The sequence below is a fragment of the Equus przewalskii genome, chromosome 20 (assembly GCF_037783145.1).
Source record: "Equus przewalskii isolate Varuska chromosome 20, EquPr2, whole genome shotgun sequence".
NCBI classification, from domain to species: Eukaryota; Metazoa; Chordata; class Mammalia; order Perissodactyla; family Equidae; genus Equus; species Equus przewalskii.
In genome coordinates, this window is record NC_091850.1 from 34,102,794 (window position 1) to 34,115,331 (window position 12,538).

Genomic DNA, 12,538 nt, shown 5'->3' on the forward strand with positions numbered 1-12,538 from the left:
GGTCATCTTTCTCATTTTTCTCCTTGTTATATTCCTCCTTCTATCCTCTGGTTGCCAACATAATAGAAGGTTTATTGGAAACATCCTTATTGCGTAAGGGGTATTGAAAAGCTCTGCATTGTCTAGAAACACTCTGATCTCAATTTCTCCATGTGTCTCTTGATCTGGGGGCAAAGTTATAATTTCTAACTAAGGATTACAGCTGATGAAATACCCCAAGATATTAACCCCATTGCATATGAAAGTCAAATAGTCCTTCCTACCATTTCAAATTGATTTAATCTTCAAACTCTCATCACTATTCTACTAATATTTTTAAAGTTTCAAGACATTCATACTTTCTGGAAAAAGCAACCTATTTCCTAAATTCATTAATACTCTACAACATATTATTTATCATCATTCAGTAACTCTTTCCTGCAAGTATGCTGATAAAATTGTACTTCAGAATAATGGAAATCATATGCCTCTTCCTTCTTCAAAAATGTTTCAAAAATTATTCTACAAACTTCATGACACAAAACGCATTATAGAAAAAAGTTATATGTACTGATACAATATTTATTACTTTTAAATTTGGGATGAAATGACTTACTTTATAATAAGCATAACACTTTCCATTAGTAAATATCATACTTTCTGCTACCATGATGAGTTTCTACTACTTGAAGAAATGCTTTGAAGAGTTCTGAATCTATTCATTCCCCAAAGTTTATTGATTTGCAATCAAATACTGATTCATAAGCATCCCCTTATTATCATATCTTAGAAAAATAAGGATAGCTTAGAAATGGAGTACTACTCTAAAACAAAATTATGTGATAATATCTTTTACTTACAGTAGCTCACCATTTTAAACCAAATCTTTAACTTTTGCTATATTTTTATATCTCAATCTTTAGAAGGATAAACTTTTTGTTTACAAATTATATCATTCAACAAGAAGAAATCAAAGTTCATAGTTACTTATGGTTTTTGTGTTTTATTTTATTTAAATGTGAAACTGGGGTCATATAAGTACTATTTTTCCAAACTTTTTTCTTATTATATCTATTGATTTGAGTAATTTAAAATATCTGATGCTTTTTAATGATTTTAAAATGATATATTGACTTAAGAGTGTTTGGGTTCGATTTGAAACAAGTAGATAATCTTTGGCAAGATAAATAAAGATAAAAAAGAATATACTAATGAACTGTAATAGGAATAAAAATGTGAATCAAAGTACAGAAATAGGACATTAAAATTTAAATATTAAATGCTAAACTTTAAAAAATTTAAACTAATTGTTTTGAAAACTTACTAAGAGGATAAATTCCCTGAATAATTTAATTTGTCTAAGCTGTAAAGAACTAGAAAATCTGAATAGACATTTAACTACAAAGAATCTGGGTCTGGCCCTGTGGTGTAGTGGTTAAACTCAAGAGCTCCACTTCAGCGGCCTGGGGTTTGCAGGTTCAGATCCTGAGCAGGGACCTATGCACCGCTTATCAAGCCATGCTGAGGCAGTGCCCCACATATAAAGTAGAGGAAGATTGGCACAGATGTTAGTTCAGGACTGATCTTCCTCACCAAAATAAAATAAAATAATACAGAGAATATGAATCATTAACTTCTGATTTTTCCACACATAATCAAATAGCTTTAGAATAGATTTTTTCTAAATTCATAGAGAGGTAAGTCCAGTCTTACATATATCCTTGCAGAGACTGGAAACAAAAAAAATTGTAAGCTCCTAAAAATGAAGAATAATTAAAAAAAAGAAAAACACAAAGCAAGAATATATATTAAAATATATTATTAGTATATAATGAACGATTTGTTTTTTCTCTAGAAATTCTAGGTTAATTTAACAACAGAAAATTGATCAATATGATTTTACACATTAATGGATTAAAGAAAAGAAATTGTATGGCTGTGACAATATATGTGGAAAAACTGGCCAATAAAATTATATATCATTTCTATGTTTAAAAAGTCTTAGTAAGTTAGGAAAAAGAAGAAACTTTTTTATCCTAATATTGCAAATGTACCAAAAAAATTACGATAAGATGCCATATTCTAGAGATAATGTATAAAGTGCATTATATCAAATATAACAAAATGGTCTTTATTAAATAAACCTTTTTAAATAAAACTTTAAAATGTTAAGGAAGGCCTTTAAAAATTGATAGATATTATTTTTATAGACAAGGAAACTAAAGATTGCACATGTGACCATACTTCCAAACTGATCTATACATTTAATATGATTGAAATCTCAATCCAAACAGAACTATACTCATGCTTATGGGAATCAAATTTTCGACAGAGTTTACAAATTCTTGGAGATAATGTAGATGAATAAACAAGAATGTGAAAATAGTTATGATTATATCAAAAGGAGGTGATAACTTATTTCACAACATAAACAACATTGACCCCAGATGTATCATTGTCTTAAATATGAAAGGGAAATGTAAATATTATTTGAAAATCATATAAAATAATAACTTTATGACTTAGGGAAGAATTTCTTAAGCAAGATTCAGAAATTACAAAAAAGGAAGGAAATTATAGAAGAATTCAGTAAATTCAAGAAATTCTGTTTGTCCAAAGATACCATGAGTGAAATGAGAAGTCAAAGTGGAAGATATTTTCCACAAATATAACTCACAAAGAATTAGTATCCAGAAGGAATATTCATGATACATAAGTGAATGAGTGAGCGAATGAATGAGTGAATGTGTGTGTGTGTGTGTACATGTGTGCATGTGTCAGTAAGAAAAGACCACTAGCAAAATGTTTAAATGGTAAAAATATATGAACAAGAATTTCACAGAAGATGAAACATGAATGATAAAGGGAAGTTAGAGAGCAGAGAAGCGTAAATCAAAACCACAGTGGCCAGTTTGGTGAACATTTCGAAGTTGGACAAAACCAATTATTGGCAAAGATATGGAGCAAAGGGCACTTTCATTAACTGCCTAGCAACTGTTTGTCTTATTGCAAATTGATGCAGCCACTTTGGCATTACTTAATACAGTTGACACGTGCATATTTTATGACCCAGCAATTCTACTACTTGGTATATACCCTAGAGACAATCTTGCACATGTACTTCTGCAGACGTGAAATCGGAATTTTCCTAGCCACCCTGTTCATAATAGTAAAATACTGGAAACCACCCAAATGTCCATGAACAGTGGAATAGACTGCAGCTGCATGCATCAAACTAGATGAATCTCAAAAGCATAAAATGGACTGAGAATAGCAAGCCCAAAAAGAATATATAGTAATTTCCTTTCCATAAATTGAAAATACAGGCAAAAACTAACTAACTAACTATACACACACACAAGTATTTTTTACATAGATAGTAAAACTCTAAAGAAAAGAAAGATTTAATAACACGTAATTCAAGATAAGTGATTATTACTCTTAGGTGAAGGAAGTCAACAGGCAACAAACATTTTTAAGGAATTAAGCTGACTTGTGAATATATTGCTTATTTTATCATCATGATTTAATTATACATCTAAGTTATATACAGCAGTTGTATATATATTTCATAATTTAAAAATAATCAAAAAGAATGCAGCGCCAGTAATATATGTACAAACACCAGAGACATTGTAGCTCATTAAAAGGGCAGAGTTTGGAATTAGGGAAAATCAGGGTTGCATAGTTATCGCACCATTTACAAGATGTGTGAGCTGGGCATTTTAAAAACGAGATAATAATACCCATCCCATAGGGCTGCCATGAGAATTAAATAAAATAATGAATGCAAAATGCCAAGAGAATAGATGCTCAAATTGGCACATAGATGCTCAAACTGAGAATCAGCATGAAGGAAATTAACTCTCCTCAACTGACAGCAGTTTCAACAGAAGAGAAGTGTGTGTTCACTGCAGCAACTACATTGTAGGAGGAATTGTCAAATCGTGAGTGAAAAATGCAATGGAGCAACAGCTTCCAATAAATAACACTGTAAGAAAGCAAAGTTTCATCCTCCTCAGGCATGCATATACATAAGCAAAGGGGAGGTGGGATGGAAGATGCTCTCTTCTCACAGAGACTCTTTCATCCTTAGATGATCTGTCATTGTATGCAGAGCACAGTGGCAGATTTATCCTCATGATTCAGGTTGCTCAGTAATGGTTCAGGTGAAAGCATTTCAGTAGTGCCATAAAGTGGGAACTCATAAATGACAGAGTCTATTATTGGCTGACAAGCTCCAGGCCGGTGACTTTGTTTGTGACTTTGTATAGACTCTTCAGAAATGCTTCCATTGTCGTAAGCTTCAGGAAGAAAAAAAATGCAATGATAACACTGGTCAGCACATTTAACTGCCTGATACTATTAAAAATACCTCATATGGATGGAAGGCTAAATGGTTTAAAATAATTGGCATGATATAGGGCAATCACATACACTGATGCAATTCCTAAGTGTGGTGAAAGCTGGGTGTGTTTTATGGCTTCCTGAATATTACAAATTAACTATTATTTCCCTATTCTGAGTAAAGCTACTGTATTTTCACTCTGCTTTTATTTTGTATTAAAATGATGATTAATGGTGTTGTTGACAAAAATAATCCATAACCAATCTATAAATGAAAATTTGGGTGAGTTTATTCTGAGCTTAAATTTTAGGATTATAACCTGGGAGAGTCTTTCCACAAAGGAACAGAGCACTCCAAAGAAGTGCGGGTACACAGGGTGGTTATATACCCTCAAAGAGGGTGTTTCACATATGATTGAAATGTCCCTCCCAGAATAGTCACAAGATTGCCCTGTCAGCACAGCGCTTGATGGACACAGCAGGTAGTGGGTCTGCTATCTTGGTGGGCATAGCAGGAGGCAAGTCTGTTGTCTCAAGCTGGGCAGTCACAGGTGAGAGCAGCAATCAGTTTCTAGCCTAAGGAAAGATACTTAATCCTTAAGGAGACGCCAAGGTTGGGAGAGGGAGGGAAGTTGCACCTTTATCTCAAAGGCCTTTTGCTCTTGCCAGAGGGAATCTCTAAATCAGATATACAATGCATGCTCAATGGCCTCAGTCAGGCCCTTTTGGAAAGACAAGGTCAGGCCGAATTAGGTTTACCACAAATGGCTTCCTCATATATTCCAATATATCCTATTACTTGCCATTTTTATTTGTCAGTGTGCTTCTTTATGATTAAATGGTTTGCCAAAAGAAAAATATGTCTCAATAGCAAATACCTATGACTAATAATGCCTGTAGGAATTGCTTTGATGGGGGACAAAATAAGGCAGCGCTTTGGCTCGTAGAATAGTGGCTATGCAATGGAGCCTTTAGTGGTCAATCACATTGGGGCCTGGTTACTTCGTAAGTTACTATATTTAAATTTCAAGTGACTTCTTTTCTTTTTCATGTTGGAGAAATAATGATGCCAGTTTCTATCCAATTATCAGTATTACAAGGAACAGTAGAATCTTTAGAGCCAACCTATACACACTTTAACTCTGTTCCTGTTAGCATTTCAGAGGATTTCTCTTTGCTTTTATCCTCAAATTACATATACGGCCTCCTTAGTTCACATTTTCTGTAAGCAAAGAGCTGCATCACCACTTGTTAATCCCAAAATTTATTTCAAAAACTATTTTATATTTTTGCCATAGGACATAATTATTTTACTTTTTTCTGTCAAGTGTTAGTCAATTTGAGTAAAAGCAGGAGTCAAACTCATGAGTTCAAATACCTATAAATTGTTAGCAATCACCTTGATAATCCAGAAATAATGCTCACCATGTAAGAGGGTTTATGTATACATTTTTATATGCATTGTATCCTACTTAAATGATGAAGCATAAATACAATAGTATGGGGAAAAAAATTAATTGTGGAAAGTTTTAAAAGAATTGAATAAAGAATGATTTTCTAGGATTAACATTGGATGTAGCTCTACTTTACTGTTGTTTCAATTTTGTCACATCCAGATCTAAACCAATATGTAACAAGATGAGCAGATTTTGAATTAGGTATCAAGTAAGTTGAGAAAAAACTTTAAAAAAAGCCACATACACACCTCATTAAAAGTGATAAATAGAATAGAGGTTTTATATAGTCCTACATGCATTGAAGAAATTTAATATCTGATTAAATAAATTGCTACAAGAAGATCAATGTTCTTCCTGGTGAATTCTTTGAAAAAAGAACCTGAATCTTACGCAAACCTCTGCCAAGATCAGAAAAAAGAATACTTGCTAACCTCAGGTCAGTTTTTCTCATAAATGGGTATGCCTACATCTTAAGTATATTATTTTGAATAATATATATGAATGACAATTCATCATGAACACACTGGATTTACTCCATTGATGAAGAGATCCTTTGAAATTCAAAACTTTATCAGCATAATTTCACCACAATGACTGAATCAGGAGAACAATTTTGTGATCATAAATTTAAACACCAGTAAAAGCATTAGATAAAATTTATTTACCAATCTTAATAAAAAATAAACTAGAAACAGAAGGGAATTTCCATAACCAGATAAAGGATATTTACAAAATCCATTAAAAAAATCTACTACTAGATTTAGATTTTACATACTAATGTAAAAAAACTTTTCTCTCCAAAAAAGGGAAGAAAACAAGGATGCCTGTTACCACTATCTCAAGTAGAATTGTTTTTAGAACTCACGGCAGGTAAAATAAGTGAGCATATGAAATAAGGCAAAAAAAATAGAATTAACCAATAAAACAACTATCATTCAGAAATATAATGATGATGAAAAATTCAGATAAGCTACTGATATACCATTAGATTTAGAAAGTGGGCTTATCAAGGTTCCTGAATATAAAGCTGGTGTGCAAAATTAATTGAATGTCTATACACCAGAAATAAATCATAAAGACAGAAAATGATATCATTGACAGCAAAATCAAGAAGCATGAATGACATTCATATTAAATGTACTAGTCCTCTGCACTAAAGGCTATAAAGCTTATTGATATACATTTGAAAAGACCTAAATAAATGGAAAACAATATCACATTCCTACAATCAATGATCCAATAATGTTAAGTGTTAATATGGTCAGATTGTTCTAAACAAATATTTAGTTCACTCACAAACAAAATGGCAACTGGGTTCCTTTTGTGGATTTTGTAAAATATATCTTAAAATATGAAGGGTAAATAATGCAAAGTCATTAATTAAAAAGAATTAAAAAGTTAGTGGATTATTTTAGTGGCTATCGCATTTATTGGAAAATAAATCAGGAAGATATATTTTGGACTGAAGATAAACACAAAAGTCAGTTGTACAGAATAGGCAGTCCAGAAACAGACTCAAATATATATGGAGAGTTGACATATGACCATAAGGAAAGGGTGGTTTGTTCAATAGATAGTATTGTGTCAATTAGTTAAACATATACATGCACATATTGTATATATGTATACATAACACATCTATGTATTTATTAGTTAAGGGAGTAAACATTCAAGCCACAACTGATAAAAAATATTTGCAAAACATATAACTGACAAAGTTTCATATTCAGAAAAATATATGAAGTCCTACAAATGAATAAGCAAATACAGCAAAACTCATAAGCAATGGACAAGACGCTTGATGAGGCACTTAAATAAAAAGGATATCCAAATAGTCAATAACTGTATAAAAAGGTTTCCATTAAATATGGGGGAAATACTAGACATAGCCACCATGAGGAAAACAATCTAAAGGATATCACACTACACACTCACTGGGTTGCTAAAATTAATAGGACAGACAACCCATTTATTGGAGATGGAGAGAGAATGTGGTAAGTAAAAATGGAAATTTGTCATCATCCATTGTTAACACCCATAACCCAACAATTCCATTCAATGGTATGTGCCAAACAGAAATGGATACACGTGTTCATCAAGAGACAAAACCAAAATGCACATGGCAGCATTATCTGTACTTATTCTAAACTGGAAAAAACCAAATGTCTATCAAAATATAATGAATAAATCAATTGTGATACGTCCCTAAAACGGGAAAGTATAAATCAATGTAAATAAATAAACTATTGCTACAACCAACATCCCTGATGAATCTCATCATCATAAAGTTAGCACAAAGAAGATACTCAAGTACTCAGAAATACACACACATAAACAACTACTCCCCCTCCACACACACACACAGATCAAACACAGCAAGACAGAGTGATTCTGTGCTGTTAGAAATAAGGATAATGGTTATTTGGAGGGAGGGAGGCAAGAGAGGTGTTTTGAAGTACTGTTCTGTGACCTGTGTAGGTGTCACTTAAGTGTCCTCACTATGTGAAAATTAATTAACCATACATTTATAATTTGTGCATTGTTTTTTGTTTTTTTTTGGTGAGGAAATGGGCCCTGAGCTAACGTATGTTGCCAATCTTCCTCTTTTTGCTTGAGGATTATCACTGAGCTAACATCTGTGCCAATCTTCCTCTATTTTGCATATGGGATGCCGCCACAGCACAGCTTTATGAGGGGTGTGTGGGTCTATGCCTGGTATCTGAACCTGCGAACCCCTAGCTGCCAAAGTGGAGTGTATGAACCTAATCACTACGCTGCTGGGCTGGCTCCTATGTAATTTGTGCATTTTTTGATGGGCATATTATAGATTGATTTTAAAATATTTTAAAATAATAGTATATGGAAGAGTTATACATTGTGCATGGGTACTGTGTTCAGTTTCGAATGATTTTATAAATTCACTATAGACAAAGATAAAGATAGTCAAGAATCTATGCACACAGAGAAGGGAAGGTGGCTGGTGTAGAATGTATCTCAGAATATCTATGTTTTACCTAATGGAATCTGTGTGAAATCTTTCACACTGAAAAATCATTAGTATATTCCTTAAAATTTAATTTGAGCTGAAAATTTCCAAAGCAAACTGTGAAATACAAATTAGTCATTTTTAAAAGGAATTAATCATAGACTATTTCAAACATGCATAAAAGTACACAAAATAATATAGCACCTTTTACCTAAATTTATCAGCTATCAATATTTTACAATAGTTTTGACAAGTGTCTTTTTTAATCACAAATAAATGTGCAATGTACTAGAAGCTCATCCCACAATCCTCCCCTTTCTTTCTATACCCAGTGAAAAAAACCACTGTCCTAAATTTGGTATTTATTGTTTCTTCGCTAAATCAATATTTATTGTTGGAGTTGTTCATTTTGATTTATGTAGTTCTCACTATTTCCATTGTAGGAATACATCATAATATGTTAATACATCCCCCTACTGATGGATGGTAAGCTTATTTTCACTATTTTTTTTAGTTTTACATATCACATATATAACTTTAAGAATCATCCAGTGTCTAACAATTAAATGATTGGGAGCATAAATCTAGGAAATGGAGGAAAAATCTTTGGTCTCTTTAAATATGTCGAAGACAATAGAATAATAGATATAAAATCATCACCTGATTTCTAGTTAGAAATCAAAATGCTGTGATAAGAACATTTATTCTTATATGGTTTTGACCATTATAAATTATATGTCCTTCTATCTTAGGATATGGATTTTGAGATGTACACTGTTCAGGAACATATCTACCTTTCTATTTTGTTTCTTGCTTATTTCACATTTATCTGACGGTATATTGGAACTATTTACTCTCTACCATCACTCACAATGTTGCATTTTAAGATAATTTTCCATTACAATGAAAGGTTTTCATTTGGAACAGAAAGTAGCAGGACTTTAAAAGTGATTAATGGTTACCCTTATATAGTACATAAAAGTATAGTATAGTACAGATTAAAGTATTAGAATGAAAAGAAATGTAAAATAAATCTTTTTCTTAGTATTTCTTTCATTGTTTTTGACACAGTGGCTATTTTAGACTCTTCCTAGTCTAGTCCTGCTTTTATTTGAGAAAAAATGAGCTTTAGATAATTCCCTTGACATACCACATATTTGTTTTCTTCTTAAAAGAAAGTATATTTTACTTAAAAATACCACTTAGAAAATAAAAAGGATTTTCAACCGAGTCTAAGATTTTTGCTTTAACTTTGTTTTATTTAAACACCTACTATAATTCTGTGAGAGGACTATAAAAGTCTGCTCAGTAACATTATAATATAAAATGGACAGAGAAGGACAATGAGATATTTAATTTACCACGGCAAAGCCATTGCTCTGAAGAATGGATAATATATATCAATGGTAATATATGGAGAAATAACACGGGTGAATCGTAGAGACAATAAATCTGTTTTTACCACAGGACATGTCTTGGGCATTCCTCTTAGTAATAAATAAAATAATTTTAAGCCACCTGGAGCTGGCTTGAAATCCTCTTGTTTATGGCAATATACATCAGTTATGATTCAAACAATATAGGCCATTTCTGGGAACCTGCAACAAAGAGATAAATCCTCAGGTGAATATTTAGAACATTATTCATTACAAAGGGTCAGTTTTGTCTTTATTGATTCTCATTATTGGAAATCACGTATTTGACCTCATCTTCCACTCTGTAAACACAGTATTGTAGACATTAGCATGTGTCTTCCTACCCATATATCTGCAAATTTATTTTTCCAGCTTGAAATTTTCCATGTATTATAAAATTGAAAAACAAGCGGGGCCAGCCCTGTGGCCGAATGGTTAAGTTTGTGAGCTCTGCTGCGGCAGCCCAGGGTTTCGCTGGTTCGGATCCTGGGCGCAGACATGGCACTGCTGTCAGGCCATTGAGGCGGCGTTCCACATGCCACAACTAGAAGGACCTGCAACTAAGATATACAACTATGTCCCAGGGAGGATTTGGGGAGATAAAGTAGAAAAGAAAAAAAAAAAAATTGGCAACAGTTGTTAGCTCAGGCTAATCTTTAAGAAAAAAAAAGATTGGCCACAGCTGTTAGCTCAGGTGCCGATCTTGAAAAAAAAAGCAAAAATGATATAATCTATTTTTCAGTCTGGTTTCAATCTTCGGTCATAGCAACAGAGCAGAACTGAGGAGTTGGATGAAGGAACTGTTTCTGTGCTCTTCTGTTTCTCATACATGTGCGCGCGTATACACACACACACACACACACTCCAGTCTCTCTCTTCCTTCCCACCCCACTTCTCTCTCTCATCTTCCCAGCACCAAAGGATAAACTGCTCAGGGTGTTCTGAACCAGCAAACGCACCTTTTGGCTGCTGCATGCTTACTTGCAACACACATTATTGAAAAATTGGAGTGAGCACTTTGAACTCATGTTCCAGAAGAAGTTTTCATCTTCTTTAGTTACATTTCTAATATCATTTACAAGGCCCTTGTAATTTTCTGTCATTTGCAATTTCCTCTTTCCAAAAACTAGGATACGCAATATTATTTTAACTGCAACAAATACTTATATATACAATAGTGCTATTATATTTGGTCTCTTTCAAAGCCAGGTTCCAGTACATAGGCCTACTAACTTGAATAAGAAATAATTCTTTTCTGATAAATATATATAACACATATAATCTAGTAGGAAGAAAGAAAAAATTAATCAACTTTTAAAACAAAGTTTCAATTTTACGTGGCAAAAGTGTAACTCAGAAGGATAAAGGGTATTGGAGGTCATTTCCATTTTTTTGACAATTAACTACTGATACATATATATGTGATAAATTACATGGGTCTTCTGATATATATTTATAAATTAGTACTAATATCTATCTTAGTGAGCTTAAAGAATTAGTGGATGTATGCACAATTGGCTTTCCATATGTAATTCATACTCTCAGAGCATCTTCACAAACACAGCCCATTTTTATATGCAAATAAAACATATTTTAGTGAACTATGATTATTCTTTGTATATTAATATTCCTACAACACATACAGATTCCTGATTTAATTAAGTTTTTACTGAAAAACTTGGAATGCATTATTGAGGGAGTAGGATTATTGTGTGGTTATGTATAAATCCACTCTATAGCTGACATTTATTTTCTACCATGGGCAAGGGTAATTTGCTTTTTTAAACAAAAAACTCAGAATTGACTAATCCTGAAGCTTTTTTAGAAAAAGTTTCAGAACACAATGGCTGAATATGGCTTAGAATAAATATATGCACATATATAACATGTTTATATACATATATTTCCATTTATTAATGATCTTCCTACATATTGACATTCTATTTTAATAAAATTCCACAAAGCCTTTTCTTAGATGAGTTGTACACTGGATTTCAATCTTATCTGTGATTATTATAGTTTATTTTTCCTTTTTAAGACTTCAGTCTAATTTTATTAGGCGTTTATGATTCTGTATTTTTACTTTGAAATAGTTCTTTGATGCCCTTACTTATTGAACTTTTAAAGTATATTTTTAACAGAGTGCCTTTCAATGAATTAAGGTTACTGCTTTCCACATGAACTCTTGCTTCAAATATAGACTCACCAAAAGGGATGCTCACATTCAGCAATGGAACTAAAAACAAATGAAAATTATATATACATGGAAAATGAACAAAAGATGCATTACGACACCAACATATATAATTCCATACCCTTCTCAAATATGGAGTATAAATAAAATAGGAATAGGG